This window comes from Notolepis coatsorum (genome assembly GCF_963971535.1).
Source record: "Notolepis coatsorum genome assembly, chromosome: 14".
Lineage (NCBI taxonomy): Eukaryota > Metazoa > Chordata > Actinopteri > Aulopiformes > Paralepididae > Notolepis > Notolepis coatsorum.
The window spans coordinates 17,575,130-17,596,297 of record NC_140178.1 but is presented as its reverse complement, the minus strand read 5'-3'; the positions used below and the strand labels follow the sequence as shown (position 1 = coordinate 17,596,297).

Below are 21,168 nucleotides of genomic sequence, written 5' to 3'. Positions count from 1 at the left end.
TGTCGTTTCATTTGCATGCCAAATAAAGACTTCCTAAGTCCTGCATTATTATATTGCTGTGCATTGTTAACGTGTGTATGTGCGTGTGTGACGCCGCGCAATATCTCATAATTAAGATGCGTTCTAAAAATGTATTTCCCTACATAATTGCTCGAGCACTATTAGAGTAATTGATGAGAGTACTGGATCTGGGAAAACATTGCTCGTGCCGGTCCCTAAAGGCTCCCACATAGTCGTTAAAAAAAAAAAAAAGGGCTTTTGAGGTGATGAAATCACTGCGCCCAGGCAGAAGTGGTTCGGCAAAATAAAAATCAGAGTATATTTCTGCTTAGAAAACGAAAATGTCGATGATAATTTTTGTATTTCTCCACATGGTAAATACACAGGTCACAACATGTTTACAGGAAAGTTTTTTTTTTTTTTTTTATCCACTTTTTCTCCCATTTTCTATTTTTCTCCCATCCCAATTTCGTATCGTCCAATTCAACCCTCCCCTGTCTTTGAACGCTGTTTCTTGCCTCCCACAAGCCGGCTGCAATGTGGACTAAGTCATACATAGCACGAGTCCCCTCCGATACTCGAGGTAACAGCAGTCGCATCTTTCCACCTGCGCGGCTCGATCTTTCAGCGTCGGGGGGTCTGGGCTTTGGAGGGGCCCCGCCCCCCGTCGCTTCCTGATTCTACTGCGCAGGCGCACCAACCGACCTGTAGGAGTCGCTGTTCACAATGCCCCGATCCCCACCCATCAGTTTCCCAATTTTGCCAATGTGTATTAGTGCGGACGACCAGCTAAACTGAAAGCAATGTGGAGCGCTGGGCTCGAACAGGGAGATGATCCGTTTGAGCCCAGCCTCCAGTATTCGTGGTGAGCGCCTTGCCCACTGCACCACGTACGTAGCCGCCCGTTTACAGGAAGGTTTTGAAGTTGTATTTGGACTGGAGTGTGTCACCCTCCTGCTCACCTACAAGTCCCTTCACGCTCTGGCACCTCCGTCCCTCACTGACCTCCTGGCCTAACAAAAATAATAGTTGGTTTCAGGTTGGTTGTCAGTTTGGCCATGGGGTAGGTAGGGATTTTTTTTTATTTTTTTTTTTTTTTTATTCTTTCCCACGGCGACTATGGATAGGGAATTTCTTTATTTAATTAACCCTTTCACTGCCACACGACAGAAGGTTAGCCCTTTACTATCACACAACCGACGGCGATGCTCCATCATTAGCATCATTAGCTCCGCGGATGCGGAGCTAATGATGCTAATGATGGAGCATCGCCGTCGGTTGTGTGATAGTAAAGGGCTAACCTTCTGTATTGTCACAGTGAAAGGGTTAACCGGCTGTCGTGTGGCAGTGAAAGGGTTAAAATGTTCACAACAACATGGATGCATGTACTCTGCCAGCATGTTTAATATCCATAATACAAAATGTTTGACTAAGATTTCTATGAAACTTTATTCTAAAAAAAAAAAAAATGATTTTTTTTTTTTTTAATATATTATTTTTTTTTTAAACTCATAAAATATATTGGGTCGCACCTAAATCGGCAGGGTCGGTCGGCAACCTGAAACCAACCATTATTTTTGTTAGGCCTGACCTCCTCCACCCCTACACTCAGTCACGGTCCCTGCGATCCACGGACACCGGTCAGCTCTCCATCCCCCGAACCAGACTGCGGACGTTCGGGGACAGAGCTTTCAGTGTGGCAGCTCCCACCCTCTGGAACTCCCTCCCCGCTGAACTCCGCAATGCCCCAACTCTGGACGCATTTAAAAAAAACTGCTCAAAACCCACCTCTTCAACTTGGCCTTTAACCCCGAATTTCTCACTTTATATGTATATGTTGTGTCTGTCCACTATGTTTGTTACTTTGTTTATTTTTTCCCCTATGTAAAGCGACCTTGGGTATCTTGAAAGGCGCTATATAAAATGAAGCTATTATTATTATTATTTCATGACTGTTGGGAACTAGGCTACACTGGCACACCTACGTCGTCCAGTGAATGATGCTAAGCTAGGCTAACGGAGCGGCTGTTCCCTAAGCCTAATGCATGCACAGAGAAGAAAAGGGTATGTATCTGCTTGTCTAACTCCAGGGTAGATGGCAAATAAGCTAATTTCCCAAAAAGTTGCCGTGTTCCAAAGAGTGTTGGCTTCCACCCCCCAGCAGACTCCTGCACGGGCAAAGGTTGGTGTTCTCCTTCATCCTCGCGTGCACGCTTGAGCTTCCTCGTGCATATTTACTGTCCTCCAATACGAAATCCACTAGTCATGGATTTCTTTTTGTAGAATGGATTGGGCTAGTTGATTTCATCAAGGTATCTGGACAATTGTGTGAGATACGCTCACGGTTTAGGTTAGGATAAGATAAGCTATTCCTTTATTGATCCCCTTGGGGATATTCGGATGCCATTAGCAGCATGGGGGAGGGGGAGTACAGGTATGAGCAGGCTAATAGTAAGAAAGACAATAAATATAGGCAATACAATTAGATCTGAATTTTAAAAGATGAGACAATAAACAGTGTAAACAATATAATTAACTCTGAATATAAAAATGTGAGAAAAATAAACAGCGTAAACAAAGGTGCAGATGAGGGTCTGTATATCGGTTATATTATACATTACAATAGGCAATAAAGAATTATATAATATATACTATCAGTAAGAGTAAAAATAAACAGTATACACAAGGTTCAGTATACCCAAGGTACCCTGACTGGCATGATATACGTCATACATTGTAGTCGGTGCAGGTTCTGGTGGTTAACACATTGACCGCCAGCAGCAGGGGGCGCTGATCCCCCTTCAGCGCCAGGTCTTTATTCAATGGATATAGTTTTAGAATGCCAAACTTGCGAGTCCTAAAACTATATTTTATATTATAGCTATGGATCTAATAATGCCATCGACTGTCAGTGAGTTGCTTCTGGTCAACATGCAAAAAACAGATTGTTTTTTCATCCGTATATTTCCGTTTTATACCGTTTTGAATAAGAGTATAGTTTGAGTGACTGAGTGATTCCAGGAAAAGACGAGAAAAAGGCGTTTTAGTGTAATCCAGTCATGACGTTGTAATTTTTCGGCTGATTATCTCCTGAAATCAACGCTAGATTATCATTATTATGTCTCCTCGTGCATACATGAAATGGCCCTTGTAGCGTTGACCGTCTGCCAGCTCAGACACATTCACCAGGGTCTGCAGAGGCTGCAGCCATGAATTATGAATAGATATAGCGAATAAAAGAAATAACGATCATAAAAACGAGTTAACACATTTTTGGCGATATTCGCATGGCGGGCAATAACGAGTTAACTCGTTCTTGGCAACAAAGAGTCAGACACACTTGGTGGTCAGACGTTCTTAATAGCTCTCGAGTTCTGCAGCCGTTAGTTCTCCAGCTGCTGGCAGCAGTCCCTGCTGGTTATAATCTATTTATCATCATAGAAAATGTTATATTCAAATATTGTTAATGTTTCTTACGGAACCCTGGAAGTAGTTAGTAATGGAGATCCAAGTATAAAAAAAGAAAAGAAAAAAGAGAATTTAAGATGTGTTGTAAAAACATTCTTTCCCTAAACAACAACTACTCAACCACTAATTCATGCGAGTACTCAATCTGGGAAAACAATTACCCCCCCCCCCCCCCCGATAGTGATGTCAACGGCTAAGATAAGAGTCGGGAGGACGACACGTTCCACGAGACGAGGTTTCCACACTTCTTCCTACATGTTGCGCTGCGCATTCCAGGAATTCTCCCTGCGAACGCGCAGCCCTCGACCACAGACACCATTATCTAACTTCCTCCCAGCATCAGATCCTGCAGCGTGCTGTAGCTCCAGTGGGAGAGAGAGAGGTGGTACAGGGGACACCGGGACGGGCCGGGGGTCACTGTGCTCTCCAGACAGGAAACAGGACGGTGCTCCTCTGTGTGGGTGTGTGTGTGTGTGTGTGTGTGTGTGTGTGTGTGACTGTGACTGTGACTGTGACTGTGACTGTGTGTGTGTGTGTGTGTGTGTGTGTGTGTGTGTGTGTGTGTGTGTGTGTGTGTGTGTGGACCGACGCATTTCGATAACATCATCTCTGGAAGGGTGACGTTCGACGAATTGTTGTCGGTTGACCTTGTAGGCATCTTGAAGGGATACTCCTATCCTCGCCTCCTATTCTAAGAAAAAGGGCCATACCGGTCTAAATAAGAGTGTAGCCTGTTTACTGATCAGCACACGGCACACATATTTGTATTGTCATCATCGTACAGCACAAGTACAGTACAACGAAAAAATAAGGTTTGGCGTCCAACCAGAGTGCAAATGTAACAGTAAAAGTGCAATAGTAAATATACAATGTACAGGTGATTAAACTGGGTATAAAATATATAAATCAGTACTACAGAGTAATAGTGCTAATCAGATGTATGTACAGAGTTGTAGTATTAATATGTACAGTGATACAGATATGTAAACAAAAAAAAATTTAAATAAAAAGGTATAATAATAATATATATAGCCTATACGGTATATACAGCATTCTTGTACATGCTATTATACAGAGTTATATGCAGGTGTATAAGTAGGTACTGTATTATGGGAGGATTATATGCAGGTATATTCAGACAGATATGGATATACAGTATATATGATGTAAATACACAGTATATACAGCGCTATTGTACATGCCGTCATACAGAACACAGCTGAGCACAGCTTACTTATTTACATTTTTGTGCCGATAAACCATAGGATTATATAGGAGAAACCACCCAACAAATTTCTCTCTCTCTCTGTGTAGGCCTACTTCATTGTTTATGTTCATGAACTCACTGCTTTCCAAAGAGCTTACTTTGGCTGCCCATTTGTTAGTGTTAACAACCAGATCATCAAGTTAACATAGGTTTATCATCATACCAGTTAGTATAGTCCTTTTTGTTGTTTACAGAACGAGGGGTGGTCCCAACACAGTTCAGCTGTGACAAGAACCCTTCCTCTTGAAAAGAGACGTTCAGAATTGCAGCCGCAATCACCGTAGTTAAGACCCAGTATAATATGCATATGAAAAATAATCATAAAATGTGCATGTACAAGATGCCGGCTCACACGTAAATCTTCTCTTTTCTACCTAAAGTTGAACCTAAAAGATTGCTATGCTATTGCTGTATCTTGACCTATATTTGATCTGCAATGTTTAGTATGAAAATTAGATCAGAATTATTTTTTTCGGAAATTACAGCTCATTACAGGCACAGAAACAGCCCGTTGAGAACAGGACTGAAACACAGGGGTATAGAGACTGCTAGAATGCATCATCTTTTTTAGCAAAAGAAATTTAAAAGACATGTTTAGGGGACCTCAAAGACCGATATAACTTGTTGAAAAGGACATGAATGGTAAATGGCTGCATTTATATAACTCTTTTATCCAAAGCGCTTTACAATTTGTTCTTCACATTTTACCCATTCACTCACACACTGACGGCGGAGGCAACCATGCAAGGTGCCGACCTGCTCATCGGGAGCAATTAGGGGTTAAGTGTCTTGCTCAGGGACACTTCAACACGCTGCCCGGGAGGAGCGGGAATCGAACCGGGAACCTCCGATTACCAGATGACTGCTCCATCTCCCGAGCCACTGTCATCCCTGAAAAGTATGTCCCCTTTAAGAAGCCTATCTGATTTACTAACCGGTCTAGTGATTTCAGTCCAACCAACCAAAAACAAGAGAGAGAGAAATCAATAGGGATGCAGTGTTGTGGTTTTTTAGGGCCGATGCCAATACCCAATTTGTTATATATATACTGTATATGTGAGCCAGAACCTAGGTGTAGTCCTTGATGACCGGCTGAACTTCTCTGCTCACATCACCTCAACAACCAGAACATGTAGATTCTTCCTGAGCAATGTGAGAAAGATCCGCCCTTTCCTGCCAGAAGAAGCCACTCGACAAACAGCCATGTCTCGCTTCCACTACTGCAATGCACTGCCAGATGGTTTACCGGGCTACTGGCACCAAGCCACTTGCCCTCCTGATCTCCAACTTACCAAAGTCAGCCCACGTTACCCAACTTCTTAAAGAGAGCTGCACTGGCTTCCCATTGCCGCAAAAATCCGTGTCAAGGTCCTTGACCTGGCATACCGTGCAGCCAGGGGGGAACGGCTCCCTCCTACCTTCAGTGGTCTCTAATTACACACCCTCAAGACCCCTCCGCTCTACATCTTCTGGCTACCTCAGACCTACTCCTATCCGAGCGAAGCAGGCTATTCTAGGTCCTTGCTTCACAATGGTGGAACGAACTTCTCTTCACAGTCAGGACAGCCGAAACCCGACCCACTTTTCCGTTGTAGCCTTAAAAACACACCTTCTCAAACAATATCTGAAATAAAAAACTAAGAAGACACAGTATTTTACTATTATGTACCTTACTACTATGATACTATACTACACAGTGTTTCCCCTACCATTGCCTTGGCGGGGCGGCCCCCCCCTCCAGAAACAATAATAAAAAGAAAACGTTAAAAAAAAATATATATATATATATATATATATATTTTTTTTTTTATATTCATTTTTTTTAAGTTTGCTTTAATCACAGTAACGTTGGCGAGCTAGCGAAATTATACATAAATCGGTTTTCATATAAACCAATCTTCACTAAGACATTAAAACGGTGGTGCGGCAGTCTACGGAGACGCAGAAAAAAGCTACCAAATCCATTCCGAGTCTCAGCGCTAGATCCACAAAGAAAGCACAAAGTGCTTACAATATAAAAACAGAGAAATACAAAAAATACAAAATATAGTATGGATATAGTGGTATAATGAAGGTAGTTATGAGTAAAGTGTAAGACAGTTGTAGGCAGCAGAGTTCAGAGTTCGTACAGTATAGGTGCTGGACCTCCTCTCTATAGGCCGACGCATCATTGTTTTTGATGAGACACACCACCGGCGTTGTGTCATCTGCAAACTTGCTAATGGTATTGAAGCCTGTATGTACAGGAGAGGAGTGCAGTCGTGGGTGAAGAGGGAGTAGAGGAGAGGTCTCAGCACACAGCCCTGCGGGACGCCGGTGTTCAGGGTGGACGCGGTGAGATCGTCTAACCTAAAACATACTGGGCTGTTGGTTTAGGAAGTCAAGGATCCAGTTGCAGAGGGGAGGGGTTGATGTCAAGGTCACCGAGTTTGGAGATGAGTTTGGAGGGGACGATGGTGATGAATGCTGAGCTAAAGTCGATGAACAGCATTCTCACATGGGTGTTGCTGTCATCCAGGTGGGAGAGGGCTGAATGTAGCGCTGTCCTCCATGTTCCTGTTCTCACGGTAGGTGAATTGGTGTTTATCCAGTGAGGCTGATAGGCCAGATTTGAGGTGAGCCTACGCTAACCTTTTTCCCAAGGAGCACATGTGCTCCTAAATGAACAAATTTAGGAGCACACAAAGAAATTTAGGAGCAGACAAAAATATTTAGGAGCATAGTGAAAATATTTCAAGTAACAGAGTTTATTTTTTATTTTTTTTAATAAATGTATATTTGTACTGTGCGTGCATGTGCAAACGGGACACACATCTGTGCAATAGCACATATCACCAAAGTCACTGGCCCACTGTGTGTGTGTGTATCTGCGTGTGCAAACGGGAATGGGACACAGACATTTGAACTATTAAGTGATTAATGCCTACTGTGGTCACTTAAGTTTAGCAAAATTGCCCCTTTTATGCATACAATGCCTATGTTTTGGCTAGTGTTGCTATTCTAGAAAAATAATCCTTTCAGGGTTGCCTATTGAAATACTGTACACCTCCAGTACAGAAACATTGTTTATGAGTTTGCGTGTCAGGTCTTGCATCACGTGTTCCCTCCGGCACACGAGGAGGCAGCCTGTCACATCTTTTCGCCTGCCAGCGCGGACTCTCAGTGGCGAGGTGTAACGCATGGGAGGCTCACACTACCCTCGCCACTTCCTGTCTCTGCTGTGCAGGCGTCTCCGAACCGACCTGTAGGGGTCGCTGTCCACAACGTCCAATCCCCACCCATCGACTTCCACCCGCTGACTCTGCCAAATGAGCCAGTACGACGGCCGGCCCAAGCCGAAGGCAATGCTGAGACTGGGATTCGATACCGGAGTCTCTTGCATTGGTGACGAGCGCAATCTCCGCTACGCCACCCAGCCGCCTCCCTCTCGAAGCACTTCATGATGATGGATATGAGTGCAATCGGGGCAGAAGTCATTAACACATTCTGTGCCACGCAGTTTGCCCGTCTTATACCACTCTCTGCCAGTGCTGTAAGCCTATGGAGTCGCTCACCTTCTTTGCAGGGCTATAACTTTTTAAATATTATAGCTAGGGATGTCCCGATCCGATCGGGGCCAATCACGTGATTTTCCGAAGATCGGGATCGACAAAAAGAATATATATAATCGGCCATTTTTTTTTAACTTTTTTTTTTTTATTCAACAAACATGACCATGTTCATGTCTTAAACTCATACAGAGGCCTTAGTTTTGGTTTTAAATTGCATATCATCATTCATTTATTTATTGTCACACAGAGCAGAAGAATTTTGCCAAAACAAACCAATAGTATCCAGCTGCAGAACGGCAGAACAGCCAAACTCTCAGACCCAAATTCAATTTTATTTTTTATTTTATTTTTTATCCCAATTTCTCACATTACATTCACCCTGAATGTTGACGTTATCCAGGTGAAAAGTTTACTTCATTCAAGCGAGGCATTGCAATCCTTGACATAAATCATTTGATGTATAATTAAATCAAAGGAAATGCGTTTGGGTCTGAGAGTGTGGCTGGTCTGCCGTTCTGCAACTGGATACTATTGGTTTGTTTTGGCAAAATTCTTCTGCTCTGTGTGACAATAAATAAATTAATGATGATATGCAATTTAAAACCAAAACCAATGCCTCAGTATGAGTTTAAGACGTGAACATGGTCATGTTTGTTGAATAAAATAAATAAATAAAATAAAAAAATTTGATCGGATCGGGAAAGATCGGTATCGGTAGATACTCAAAATCACATGATCGGGATCGGATCGGGAGCAAAAAAACGTGATCGGGACATCCCTAATTATAGCTATATCAACATTACTATGGCCCATTCAACATCGGGTATCTATCGTTCCGGATGTGGGAACGTTATATTTTTCCATTCATACATTGTCGTGTTAGTACCGTCGTGAATATAAGTAGGGCTGACCTTCGAAGCTTTTTTTGGCAATCGAAGCTTCGGGGCCGAGCTTCGATTTTAATTCGAAGCTTCGAAAAAAGCTCTATTGGCGCATATTAAAAATTTCAAATGCATATGCTCGGTATACATTATGCTCCATCATGCGTGAAGGAAAGGGGGGGGGGGGTCGTTTATGATTCCTTGATTGTCAGTAATGGCTTTCCTTAGTACGTCATGATACGTTGAGCAGATGGATTGCAATGAAATAAATGGACAATCGAGCTGGAATTAACGTTAGATTCCTCTTACCTGTGGCCGATGTGTCTGGAGAAAAGAAAATCCAATTATTTGATGTCGATCTACTAGATCCATTTTCCGTTTTTATGACGTAATAAACGCCGAAAGCATATTGATTCTTGCGTCTCGAAAGCGATCAAATGCACTCGAGTGTTTGTCTTGATCAACATAACAAGAGGATTTCCCCCGATGCACAGAGCGCCACATCCGGTTTAGAGTGGAGTGCAACTCGCCCGAAATCCACCAGGCGGCGGTATTGAGGCGTTGAAATATCAGACAGGGTCCAGCTGGCTCCCGGAGCCTTCCTGGATGAATTATGAATGCCAATAGCGAATAAAGGAAATAACGATCATAAAAACGAGTAAACTCGTTGTTGGCGTTATTAGATTGGCGGGCAATAACGAGTAAACTCGTTTTTGGCGCAGGATGTGTTAAATGGCAAATGATCTGCATTTATCCGAAGTGCTTTAAAACTCATGCCTCACATTCGCCCACACACCGATGGCGGAGGTGACCACGCACGGTGCCCGACCTGCTCATCGGGAGCAGTTAGGGGTTAAGTCAAGTGTCTCACTCAAGGACACTTCAACACACTAGAATAGAATAGAAATACTTTACCGGGAGAAGACGGAATAGAAGTGTCCTTGGGAATCGAATCGGGAACCTTCCGATTACCAGGCGAGCGCCCTCTACCTCCCGAGCTGCCGTCGCCCCAGATGGGTTTAGTTCCTTCTGTTTAGGCTCTCTGAGTGTTTCAGCATCGGCACGACGGGGGTCGTTTTTTGTTCCTTTATTAGCTATTGGGATGTTGGATCCTGGTGTGAAAAACTGTGATTTGATGTTCCGTGTCTTGCCTTTGTCCATTTTGATGCTCGTTTTATATATATATATTTTATATAAAGTTTATTATTACTCAAGCTCAGACAAGCCTGTAGCTAGTGTGTGAAATTATATGTAAGCCACTAGCCGGTGGTACTGCCATCTCCGAGCACCTCCTACAACCGCTCTGTGGTTTTACAGTGTAGAGGAGAGGGCTCCTCTGGAAGGAGGGTCTCCCGACATGGTGGGCCTTGTTATTCTAGACCCCTCACAACACTTTACATACAACGAGGAACTAAAACCAAATGAAGGAGATCACCTTTTACCAACTGAGGAAGTACAGAGTCCCAACAACGCCTGCTGGTCCAATTCTACACCAGGCCATAATTCCAAGCATCCTCACCTCATCCATCACAGTCTGGTACGGTTCCACTGACAAACACACCAAACACAAACTCCAACGCATCACCAAAGACAGCCTCCAAAATAATTGGCTGCCCCCTCCCCCTCTCTGGACTCCATCTACACCTCACGCACAGTCACCCGCTCTGGTAAAAAAGTCAACGATCCCTCCCACCCAGCACACCACTTATTCCAGCGCGCATGCCCTCAGATCACTACAGGTCCAGAGACACACACGCTTCACAAACAGTTTTTTCCCCACAGCAGTCCGAACACTAAACACCCTGGCCCGCCCCACTTTGCACAGACGGGCAAGCATCCGTCACTGACTGACACGGTTACATGGGACTGTCCTGTATGTATTTATGTATATATTTATTGTGGGGATTGGGAGGTGGGCGTTTGATGTATGATGTTTCATGTTGATGGACATCCCAGTGCTTAACAAACTGTACCGCAAACAATTACCACCAACCATCATTGTGTGGCATTAAAGTATCTTGTATCTTGTAACTGCAGAATTGCTATAAAGAAATCAGTCTATACTGCAACTTGTGTATACTGTTTACTTTTACTCTTACTCATAGTAAATATATATTCAGATTCAAATTCTTAATTGCCTATATTTATTGTAACATATAGTGATGCACGATATATCGGCCGCCGATATAATATTGGCCGCTATGGCCGTTTTTTTACACATCAGTATCGGTCCGATATCAAGATAGGGCTGATATGGGGCGATATAAAAAAAAATTAAACATTTTGTAATCTTTTTTTTTTCTTTTTACATGTTTTGGCCTTAAATAGTTTCAAAATATCTGTCATTTCTGAAAATAAATTACAAAAAAAAATAAGCGTTTTGGAAAATAGCTCTTTATTTGATTATCATAAAAAAGTTTTTTCTATATAGAGATATCGACATCTGTAAATATCGGTATCGGCCAGAACAGCAATATTAATATCGGTTATCGGTATCTGCCACAATTTTCACATCGGTGCATCACAGGGCATACAGACTAGGGATGCACCGATCTGACTTTTTCAGTCACGATACCGATACCTGGGCTTTGGGTACCCATTGTTCAATTAATAAACTGTGTATGCCTCACTGTGTGGAAGAGACTGGGATCATTATTTTGTGCAAGGCAACATCAGGCTTTACTTTCCTAACTTAGTGAAACAAAATGAACACAGATATAAATGTATGTACTGAATTGTTATTTATTATTCAAATTAAATAACTAAATAAATAAAAAATTATAATTTAAAAAATATATATATTGTTTTTGTTTTTAATTGTCTCCGATACCCAATCTAGCTATTTTAGTCATATCGGGGCCGATATCTGATATCAATATTGGAGCATCCCTAATACAGACCCTCATCTTAATTTACACTGTTTATTTTACTCATATTTCTATATTCAGATGTCATTTTATTGCCTATATTAATGGCTTTCCATTACCCTTATTACCATACCTGTAAAACTCCCCCCATCCCCCATGCTGCTATGACACCCAGATTTCCCCAAGGGGATCAATAAAGGAATATTTCATCTCATCTTCATGGAAACAGAATCAGAACTTTTTAAATTAGATTAGGCTAAACCACAGTTCAGGATTTTATCTCAAAAACAGTTTTTTGCCCTTATGTGAACCACTCATACATAAACTGCCATTGAGTACAAAGGTTGTGAGTAAGTCCTGCAACTTGCGTAATGCAATTTCATAAGCCTTAAATCATGTCAAACAAATTGCTATTCATTTATATAAGGCTAAACTATTTAAACTATTTCAAGTGTCAATGACTGCTAGAAATGCCATGCACATGTTCTGATGTAGAAAGATATTACAAGGCCCAAGACACTGACAGTCATCCTTACTATACAATCTAGGTACATTTTCACAAGAGGCAAAGTTATGCCTATATCTAGAGTCATGTTTTCAGCATTTTGGAATAGAACTGATGGAAACTGCATGCAAGTGAAGCTTCATCTTTTGCCCCTTATGCCTGGCCCATTGCTGCTGCTGTTAGCCTCTTATGTAAATGGTAAATGGCTGCATTTATATAACAGCTTTTATCCAAAGCGCTTTACAATTTGTTCCTCACATTTTACCCATTCACTCACACACCGATGGTGGAGGCAACCATGCAAGGTGCCAACCTGCTCATCAGGAGCAATTAGGGGTTAAGTGTCTTGCTCAAGGACACCTCGACAGGCTACCCGGGAGGAGAGGGAACCGGACCGGGAACCTCCGGATTACCAGATAACCGATCTACCTCCCGAGCCACTGTAGTTGTTGGCACTGCTGTAATAAGGTTACTTAAAATATAGAATGTTCTTAAAAAAAGAAAAACTGGTTTTATAGGGAAGTGTGATTCTCTGAAGGCCTACAAGTACATGTATGTAACCCTTCCACCAATGGCCCAATATGGAAAACAATAGGGATGTTCGATATTATCGGCCTACCGATATTATCGGCCTACCGATATTATCGGCCGATATTGCCATTAAAATGTGATATCGGAAAATATCGGTATCGGTTTTCAAAAAAATATTTTCTTTTATTTTTTTTACATTTCTATAACCTTTATTTACCCAGGCAAGCAAGTAAGAACAAATTCTGATTTTATTTATTGTCAAAAGTATGCATAATGTTGTGTTAATTCCACAACAAGCGATATGTAATGTTAATTACCTGAAATTATTCCGTTTTTTGGGGGGGGAAACCCTGCATATATCGGTATCGGTTGATATCGGTATCGGAAATTAAGAGTTGGACAATATCGGTATAGGTAAAAAAGCCAATATCGAACATCCCTACTTAGAACATTACTCAAAGTATTACATCCCTTTTGTAAAATGGTGAATGAGACATCCCATTGTAAAATAAAACATGTCTAGGTAAATTATGAATCTCACCCTCTAATAACCAATGAGAGGCTATGGGAATTATGATATCCTATTCGATTATACTGTTACAGTACATGATTAAATTTAATTTAAATTTAATAAATGCAATAGTGTCTCACACACACATTAACTCAGTTTGGTTATTGAACTGAATTAGATCAAATAAACAGTTCAATCAGAAACAATAAAAATAAATCACAGTAAGTTATGGTACACAAAAGACATCAAACACCCATATCGGCACCTTCTAAGTGAAAGGCCAATGTCAGCTGATATTGACGGGTACGTCTGAGAGGCAGGGCAGGGTAACAACTTTACAGAGACTGTGAGTGAGGGTCCGCCTTCATCGTTAGCTGCATGATAGATGTACTGTGTGTCTGGGCGAAAGGGCATGAGGGCCCCCATGGGACACGTACATGGAGGCGAGGTGAGCAGGGCCTAACAAAAATAATCGTTGGTTTCAGGTTGCCGACCGACCCTGCCGATTTAGGTGCGACCCAATATATTTTATGAGTTTTTTAAAAAAATTATAAAAATATCAGATTTTTTTTTTTTTTTTTTTTTTTTAGAATAACGTTTCATAGAAATCTTAGGGCGCGTTCACACCTACCCTGTTTGGTCCACTTTAAGTGGACCATGGTCCCTTTAGATCGATAGTCCGTTTGGTTTGTACAGGTATGAACGCAAACCGAACTATAATGAGGACCAAACAACCGAACCATGGTCCTCTTGAAAAGTTGGGACTCGGTTCGTTTCAAAGTGGACCATGGTTCGTTTGCTGTTGGTGTGAACGCAAAACGAACTTTATATAGTATCTAATCTAGAGCAAATGACTGAAATGAGTGACAGGTGCCTAGCGGCGGTCGGGCGACCCAACTTGACAGCGCCAAGTGACAGCTTGCGCGCGACCCAACTCAAATGAATGACAGGCGCGCGGACAGTCTCTCTCTCTCTCTCTCTCCCTCTCTCTCTCTCTCTCGCTCGCTCTCTCTATATCTCTACTCTCTAGTCGACTTGCGCCACGCCCACGCTCGTAATGACAGTATCTCTCTGCTTTATCACAAGAGACGCTGTCGGCAACTGTTATGTTTGTGAGTGCTAGTCCAATAGATGAACGACTTGGCGACAGCATGTCCTTTGTTTACAAATTAGATCCGCACCAAACAGGGTAGTGTGAACGCAGACCAAATCAAACAATGTATCATTTTCACATTTGGTCCACCAGAAAGTCCGGACTATCCACGGAAAGTCCGGACTTTCAGATGTGAACACACCCTTAGTCAAACATTTAGTATTATGGATATTAAACATGCTGGCAGAGTACATGCATCCATGTTGTTGTGAACATTTTAATTAAATAAAGAAATTCCCTATCCATAGTCGCCATGGGAAAGAATAAAATAAAAAAATAAAATAAAATAAATTCCCTACCTACCCATGGCCAAACTGACAACCAACCTGAAACCAACTATTATTTTTGTTAGGCCCAACAATAGAAGAGTAACTGCGGAGACAAAGTGAAACCGTTGGGTTTGTACTCGCAAGAGAATGACTTCTGGTTGAAGGTTGTTAAGTGGCATTGGAAAGTGCCACTTAATAATCAATCACCGGGCCCCCAAATATTCCAGGAACTATTTCCCCAGTGGTAGGCAATCACACAGAACCAGAACCAGATATCGGGGCAAAGGGGCATGTGGAGCCCCCTGGGACACGTACATACAGGCAAGGTGAGCAACAATAGAAGAGTAACTGCTGAGACAAAGTGAAACTGTACTCACAAAATAATTACTTCTGGTTAAAGGTTGTTAACCCCTTAAGCTTACCCAACATTTAGCATAAAACGCCTGATGATTGCATACCCAAAGTAATTAGCTATTTTTTATTATACTTTATAGAACATGCATGAGTCTGAGTCTGGTCTCTTTTGAAAGGTAACATTCTGAGGTTTCTTACGCAATAAAGCAGGATATATTGGCCAGACATAAGAGGCAAAAGGAGCTCTCAGCGGGAGATATTGGCAAGACATAAGAGGCAAAAGAAGCTCTCAGCAGGAGATATTGGCCAGACATTAAGAGGCAAAAGAAGCTCTCAGCACTCAGCAGCAGCATTAGGCTACTAGTCGTCGATAAAGAAGAATCTGTGACCAGATGACTAAGAATTTCTTATTCAAGTATGGTAAATATGCATGAGGTAGCTCAAGCGTGCACACGAGGACGTACGAGGATGAAGTAGAACACCCAACATTTGCCCGTGCAGGAGTCTGCTGGGGAGTGGAAGCCTATATCACTAGTGCTCTCTCACCAAACAGAAGCTAACTATCAGTCAAAGAGAGGACGTTGTTACCAACAACTCTGCAAAAAGGTTTCATGAGAGGCAACACGTTTATTTAGCTTTAACCCTTTCACTGCCACACGACAAAGGGTTAACCGTCTGTGGTAGTGAAAGGGTTAACCTGTGGTAGTGAAAGGGTTTTAAACTAAACCAAATAAGAAACACACTACTAGATCCCTAAGAGTAATGTCTTCCCAGATCGCATGAAAAAGTAGTGCTGTAGTAATTGTATCGAGAAATATATTTTTTGAAGGCATCTTAAAGAGCGTTGCAGCAGCAATAACACACACACGCTACCGATTTTATTATGTCTCGCTCCGAGGACATAACAATGCACAGCAAATGCAATATACCTGATGCTTAATGCGTATCTTCAAAACAGTCAAGTTACCATTTGTAATAATTACATTGATTGAAAACGTTATTAACGGATTGCAGAATGGGTACAATACAGTACAGCTCAATACAAACAACTGCTAAGAGGATGAAGACCAGAAAAATACTTTGTCTTGTTTACATAAGGGTCCTCCATTACCTCCACTCTCTGTCTGCAGCAGGTCTCTCCGCTCATGGAAACAGCATCAATAGTCTATGAACACTACGCAAAGTGGGCGACATGTTGTTGGCACAATTTGGAAATGCACACTAACCGCTGTTTTTATCTTTCGGATAGCGCTAAGCTAACAAACTTTTCGCTGTAACGCATTTACTATCCATGTTCCACAGCTTCCAGTTTCCAGCGTCCTACAACAACTCACGCCTTACGGGATTTCAGAGCGAGATTTCAAAGCAAGTTTTCCGTTTCATTGGTACAAACAGGGACTTTTTAAAATCGAGCACCCTCAAAATAGAGTTCAGTTGAAATGGTGAGTAGTCGAGTAATCGATTACCCATGCTGCCCATCCCTAACCGCTACACTCTCATTAGAGTCCTAGTTGAGGCTTCGCTACAGTACATTCACACGCATTCGGAACTGGGAGGTTTCCGACCCTCATGTTGGAAAGATACCTCTCTAACAGCAACTGAATTCTGACCCGAGTGGGAAAGTCTGAGCTTTTGTTAAAGCACCCGACGTCTCAGACTGAAGTTGTTAGGCATTAAGACGCTGTGTTTTGGGGGACGATTCATGTCTTTAAAATGGTAAATGGTGCATTTATATAGCTCTTTTGTCCAAAGCACTTTACAATTTGTTCCTCACATTCACACACCCATTCACACACTGATGGCGGAGGCAACCATGCAAGGTGCAAACCTGCTCAGGCATAAAATAAAATATTGTTTGGTTCCTGTTGGTTGTCAGTTAACACAATCGCGGCCACTGCTATGAGTCTAATTATTCTCAAGAGGACCGGGAAATGTAAAAAGATGTGGGGCTGTTTGTACAGCTAAATCTATACTTTATAGTATTGCTATCTGTCCATTCTCATTGTCAATCGAGTCCATAAACCATCCCTTCAAAATGGCTTAAAGGAAAAAAAATTCATTAATAGGTTCTCATTTTATAGCGCCGTGAATATAAGCATTATACCGGATTTGGTCTAGTATATTTCCTGGAAGCCGAGATAATGGGCTAATAGCTAATAACGTTAAAGCCAATGGCATTTCGGTTATAGATACGCTCCAGTTAAAACTCAAACTGCATATGATCGGTACGATCCTCACGCATGTATGCATGAAAGGGGGGGGGGCGGGGGACGTCGTTTCTGATTATCGATTACCAATAACCGCGTTAGCCTCATTAGCCACATAGGCCGAACGCCTGGATGGCTATCAAAGCAAGGCCCGATCGGGATGTACTTTACGTGAAAAAGATCTTACCGTGGTCGGTGGGATGTCCCCGAGCATTTCCCCGTTATCGATCGCCATCTGGTAGATCGATATGTCCATTGGCTGATGATAAATCCTCGTATTGCATGGTGAAATCTGCGATCCAAAACGTAATCCAAGCTACAGGCTACACATCTAGAATCCTGCTAACTGAAATCTCCATTGAAAGTAAAAAAATAAAATACTGATCCGTTCAGCCACAGGGCACACTGCATTATCGCGATAGCGCCCCTAAGAGGATCTGGCCGGTATTGCACCTTGTCGAATTCATAGAGTAGGGTAAATCTGCAGTGCCGCTCGGCGACCTTGAATAGGTTATTAAAATGGAATAAAGCCAAAACAACCTTCCCACGGAGATATCCGTGCCTCTGTCCACAACGCATGGATTCGAAACACGGATTTATACGTGGCCCGTCCCGAATGTGTTAAGGCCATGGGTAGGTAGGGAATTTATTTTATTTTTATTTTATTTTTTCCCACGGCGACTATGGATAGGGAATTTCTTTATTTAATTAAAATGTTCACGACAACATGGATGCATGTACTCTGCCAGCATGTTTAATATCCATAATACTAAAGGTTTGACTAAGATTTTTATGAAACTTTATTGTAAAAAAGAATTATAATAATAAAATGTACTCAAAATAAATTGGGTCGCACCTAAATCGGCAGGGTCTGTCGGCAACCGGAACCAAACAATTTTTTCTTTTAGGCCTCATCGGGAGCAATTAGGGGTTAAGTGTCTTGCTCAAGGATACTTTGACACGCTGCCCGGGAGGAGCGGAAATAGAATCTGGAACCTCCGGATTACCAGACGACTGCTCTACCTCCCGAGCCACTGTAATTGTTGGCACTGCTGTAATAAGGTTAAAATATAGAAACCTCTGGTAGAGACATACCGAATATGCTGAATAATGTATACCGTCCATGCAAAGGTATGGATATTATTGAAATTTCTTTATTGGGAATAACCCCTTGAACCATCTCGTTTTCAAGGGGGTCCGCTAGGGCTGGGCGATATGACGATATTATATAAATATCGGGTACAGTTCATTAACGATACACTTTTTCAACGTATCGTGGATATCGTGATGTTTTGCCCAAGAGGATTGTGTTGCGTCAATCTGTCCACACGTTACTCGTTCATATCTCAGCCTGTGCTGAGATATGCCCATTCCGCGGTCTGTTAATAAAGTTTTCAATCAGACAGATGTATGGAAAGGCTTTTATTATAACATTCGTTGTAGTAAAATCATTATGCCTCATTTAGTCATCCTGTGAAGCACTGGTCTCCTACTCGACGGCCGCGGGGAGCTAACGTTAGTAGCTTTGTTGATGTTCAGCACACGGGACATTCAGGAAGTCAAAAAATAATAACGCTTGCCGATTGGTGCTAAGAACAGCAGGGCGGGTGCAAGCGGTGTGACGTCATTGGCAGACTCGACTGTCAATCAAAATGATTATGTTTCCGTCAGAATGAATGAATGAAAACTGTATTAAAAGGTTGCAGAATGGGTACAATACAGTACAGGAGGATGAAGACCAGAAAAAGACTTTCGGCTTTTTTACATAAGGGTCCTCCATTTTCAATTCATCAAAACATTTAGAGACATACATATATACAGTAGTTTCATAAAAATGCTAAAATGCTATTTATTGATTGATTGATTTAAAACTTTAACATATTGCAGAATGGGTACAGTTAGGCCTGCCACGATAACACATTTTGCTGGGCGATTAATTGCCCCCGAAAATATCGCGATAAGCGATATTATTGCGACCGGTTAGAGAATTTTGTTTTGAGAAATTTATTTCCCAAAACTTTTATTTTGAAGCCCACCGCTCCGTCTTTTCCGGTTTTAGACTTTTATTTTGAAGCCCACCGACCGGAGCGGAAGTATTGTTGTTATTATCCTAGCAGCATCTCGTCCGGTTCTGTGTTTTTGAGCTAATGATAAAACAAATGTTGAGATTGTTGGTGAGCAACTAACTTTAGGTTAGTTTTAACGTTAGCTACTAACGTTAGATGCAGCTACTACAGGCAATCAACGATGAGGAGGAAGCGTCAAAGCCGTATAGAATAGAATAGCCCTGTGGTGCGTAGGCACGGGAGCGCAACTCGATTACCTGTTATAATAAATTTATTCATGTTTAACTTGTCCCCGTGTCCAGTCCTTTGACTAGTCCCACCCGTTCATTGTAAACAATGATGCATGTAATTGTATTAACGTTATTCTGTGTTCAGATCGCTTTTCTCAACCATAAATCGTCTCCTCCGCCCTCTCACTGCCTCCCACACTGATGCTCCTGACCTCTGCTCTAAGTTCCTGGACTTTTTCCAGGCTAAAGTGACTTCCATCCACCAACAACTCATGGTGCCCGCCCCCTCCCCTCCTCACTTACCCCTGACGCCGGACTACATGCTCCCAGCTGCATCCCTCCATCCCCAGTGCTCTCTCTCCTCCTTCTCCCCAGTGGATGTTCCGCTGGTCATGAAGCTGGTTACCAGAGCCAAAGCTTCCACCTGCTCCCTCGACCCCATGCCTACGGTACTGGTCAAGGCCTGCCTTCCTACCCTCTGCCCCATCATAACGGACATCATCAACTCCTCTCTGTCATCTGGAATAGTTCCCTCCATCACTCCCATCCTAAAAAAGCCTGGTTTGGACCCTGAGGTGCTGGACAACTACCGGCCGATCTCCAACCTTCCTTTCCTAAGCAAAACCTTGGAAAGGGCAGTCGCCGCCCAGCTTCATCAACATCTGTCCAACCATGAGCTCTACGAACCCCTTCAGTCAGCCTACCGAGCACATCACAGCACAGAGACCGCCCTCATCAAGATCACTAATGACCTCCTCCTTGCTGCAGACTCCGGACACATCAGCCTCCTCATCCTTCTCGACCTCTCCGCGGCGTTCGACACAATATCCCACTCAGTCCTCCTCAAATGCCTCTCCGACAACCTAGGCATCACCGGTACAGCTCTGTCATGGTTTCATTCATATCTCACTAATAGATCTCAGTTTGTCAGCGTCAGCGGCTCATCCTCCCCCCCGGCCCCAGTCAACCACGGTGTCCCCCTGGGCTCTGTGCTGGGTCCCCTACTATTCACCATTTACATGCTCCCCCTCGGTCAGATTATACGTCACCACGGACTCGACTTCCACTGTTATGCTGATGATACTCAGCTCTACATCAGCACCTCACCATCCTCCCAGCTCCCCCCACAGTCTGTAGTCAACTGCCTCCACGCTATAAAAACCTGGATGGCAACCAAATTACTTAAACTCAACAGCAAAAAGACAGAGCTCATGGTTGTGGCCCCCAAGGCACTGCTCGGGAAGGTTGGAGATCTCCTCCTCCACGTTGACGGCTGTTCCATCTCCCCGTCTCTCGAAGTCCGTAACC

At 42.7% G+C, this 21,168-nt stretch overlaps 1 protein-coding gene across 3 annotated transcripts in view; it reads right to left on the bottom strand.

The window, feature by feature from the left end:
- trip10a (thyroid hormone receptor interactor 10a) overlaps positions 1–21,168 on the bottom strand; it is a 67,244-nt gene that overhangs the window by 37,471 nt on the left and 8,605 nt on the right. The gene's annotated exons all lie outside the window — the stretch shown is intronic.